General features: G+C 53.9%; 1 protein-coding gene across 3 annotated transcripts in view; it reads left to right on the top strand.

The window, feature by feature from the left end:
• The window catches only part of TACC2 (transforming, acidic coiled-coil containing protein 2), a 278,122-nt gene that overhangs the window by 126,904 nt on the left and 148,274 nt on the right, over positions 1–2,944 (top strand). Inside the window, exon 1 of one of the 3 annotated variants that reach the window (XM_011930245.1) lies at positions 31–120. The exons of the other annotated variants lie outside the window; for them this stretch is intronic. The gene's annotated coding sequence lies outside the window, so the exon portion shown is untranslated. Of the gene's footprint in view, positions 1–30; positions 121–2,944 lie in introns of those variants that run through there. 3 annotated transcript variants of the gene reach the window in all.

The raw sequence follows: 2,944 nt of genomic DNA, 5'->3' as shown, positions 1-2,944 counted from the left end.
ATGGCGTACTGGAAGTGGCCAAAGCTCATTTCGGAAAACCCAGCGCCCCCGGGCTCTTCGGCAGTCGCGTCTCCGAACGAAGGCGGCTACGTGCGGGCCATCCCCTATCTCCCCGGGCGGGTAAGTGCCGGGGCCACGGGCGGGCGGCCGGGGTCAGGAGAAGACGGGCGCCCGAAGGACCTTGGCCCCCAGACAATGGCGTACTGGAAGTGGCCAAAGCTCATTTCGGCTTTCCCCGGCAGGGACTGGCCGAGGGTGGAAAAGTGGCTAACTACACATTCGGTCCCCTGCTGGCAGTGGAGTGTGGCTGCGGGGAAACCGCGGGCCCCAGAGTGTCTGCCCGGGAGCCTGGTTCCCTTGAGTGGAAGCGCGGGGGTCAAAGCCCGTGGTTCGGGGCGCGCGCCCGTGGCTGGGATTCCCGCTCGCGCTTGGGGTCCCCGCGCGTGGTTGTGGTTGGCGCCCGTGACCGGTCTCCCCGCCAGGGTTGGGGTCCCGCCCTTGGGCGGCCTCCGCGCCTTCCCACCAGGCTCTTTCCCAGCTTGTGTGGACCCACTGGGTCGCGCGGGGGCATCCCCGGCGGGTCACGACGGCGCGTGGAATAGCCATAAAACTCTGCGCTGATTTCCTCCGAGTTTGGGACTTTTAAATTCTCGAATAGTTACGTCAGCAGGGCCGAGCGCACTTCGGAGATCGGGCGCAGCACGTGACCCGCCCGAGCGTCTCCACTGCGTCCTTGGCTCCCGCCGCAGGGTGCGCCTCTGCCTCGGGGTGTCCTGGAAATCCAGTCTCGGGGCGCTGGGATTTGCTGCCCAGGCTCCGAGCGCCGAATGCACCACGCTGTGGCCAGGTGTCCGCTTCAGTCCTGGTCTTTTCTTAAAATGGCTTCGTTATCATCACTGTTAACTGTTGTTGCTGTCTTCAGACTCTGTCAAATGCTAGGACAGAAGAATGTGATAGCGGGTTGAAATACAGCTGAAATAGACATTGTGGAGGGGAAACGGAAGTGGGGCCTAAGGAGGGGTGGCTGGAGAGGGTCGGGGGCCCTCGTGTCAGAGGACGTGGTACATTGAGGATCCTAGGGCAGTTTCCTGTGCTATGCCAGAGGAAGGTGCGGCTCTGTTACCAGGCAGAGAACTCTCCCCATTCTTATTTCTCTGATTTCCTATTGAGGCCACATTTCGAAAGCCGTTTCCATGATATCTGGAAATGACTTTTTCCTGGGACTGTGACGTGAGGCAGTGTTTCGTCTGTGGTTTCCATTCTTTCAGATGCACGTGCAGATGAACAGTTGAATCTTCAGCAGTGTTTTTAAGGTTGACAGTTGATGGAACTTGGAGGAAGGGTTTTGTTGAGAATCGCACAGTGAGTTCCCTCCCGGAGCAGCTGGCTTTCCGTTCTGAGGCCAGGAGGGAGGGCCTCCTGAGAATGGGGCCAATTGAGCCAGGCGGGTGAGTGGATTCCCACGGGGTTCCTTCTCACAGGCTCTGCCTGGGACTCATTCTCCGGGAGGGAAATCGGAGCAGCAAATAGGCCAGCAGCCACCCTCCTTGTGCAAATGCCACAGCAACTCAAAGAGTCACTAGTCTCTCATCAAAAGTTACATCCCGAGCCTCAGAAGTATGATCATGTAATATGACCTGCTTGCATTACAGTTATTCATATACTGGGGTTATGGAACTACCTTATGGAAATCTTCAGGTCAAATGCTGCTCCCTCTGTGGAACCTAGATAGAATTAGCCCCTTGTCTCTCCGTTCCAGCCATCCTCTTTCCTCTCTTAAAATGTTCAAGAAACGTGCTTGAACATTTAAAATATTTTAGCAAGAAGGAATGTTAAAGATCATGGTTTCGTTTTACAGATGTGAAAAGGGAGACTCAGAGAAGCCCAGGGCCTTGGCCAGGGCCACACATCAAGGTAGGACTCCAACCCCAGGCCCCAGACACTTGACCTGGTGTTCTCTGTGCCAAGTCCTGCAGCCTCATCGGTTTTATTAGGCTTTGTATCCTGGTTATTTGTGTTTGATGCTTCTATGGAGACAGACACTGCTTGAGGAAGGATATGTCTGGTTCACAATGCCATGCCACAAGAGTAACAGGGAGCCTGGGAGATAGATAGTGGTTGAATTGAATAAGACACAGCCCCCACCTTCAAGGAGGTAGGCAGGTTGTGTGTGTGAGAGAGAGAGAGAGAGAGAGAGAGAGAGAGATACCTGAGCATGCACATATTGGGCAGGCTTTGTGGTGAGGGATAGTGTCCCAGGAGGGGATGTCTGGAAATGTGGGAGGATATTTTTGGTTGTCCCAGTGACTAGGGAGGGAACTGCTATTAAGAGGATATTTTTGGTTGTCCCAGTGACTGGGGAGGATACTATTGGCTTCTAGTGGGGGAGGGCTAGGGTCACTCTCATATGAGAGTCCTGCACAGCCGAGAATTGCCTCACCCCAATGCCAACAGCATTCTGATAGAGGATGCTGCCAGAGTTTGAGGAATCATGAGAGACAGTTCTAATTGGGAGGATGAAAGAAAGGGTCTCTGGGCTTGCCCAGCTCTGGGCTGTAAGCGTAGAGGAGGCTGGGAGAGAATGAAGGCTTGATAGAGAGTACCTGTGTGTGTGTATGTACATATGTGTACATGTATGTGTGGGTGTATTTCCAAGACTTGTTTCCACAGCCAAGAGCAAACCGTTCTTGGATTTACTGTAGTTGGGGTTTAGCAGGTCCTTGCAACTTTTGCGCAGATGATCAGGAGATGGTTTAGGAAACTGGCGATAAAATCAGTAACTAGTGCTGGCTAGAGGAGCACAGAGATGGCTGCAGGGCTGGGTGCCCTCGTGACCAAGGTCTATGAAATCTGTCTTGGTGGCTAGCTGGGTTTTTTTTTTTTTTTTTTCTGCCTCTCCCCTATTGAGGTCACAGTCCTTGGTTCATAACCCCAATAATCATTT

The sequence above is a fragment of the Colobus angolensis genome, unplaced genomic scaffold (genome assembly GCF_000951035.1).
Source record: "Colobus angolensis palliatus isolate OR3802 unplaced genomic scaffold, Cang.pa_1.0 Scaffold85, whole genome shotgun sequence".
Taxonomy (NCBI): Eukaryota; Metazoa; Chordata; class Mammalia; order Primates; family Cercopithecidae; genus Colobus; species Colobus angolensis.
Note: the sequence above shows the minus strand (reverse complement) of the source record. Positions and strands in the feature narration are given on the sequence as shown.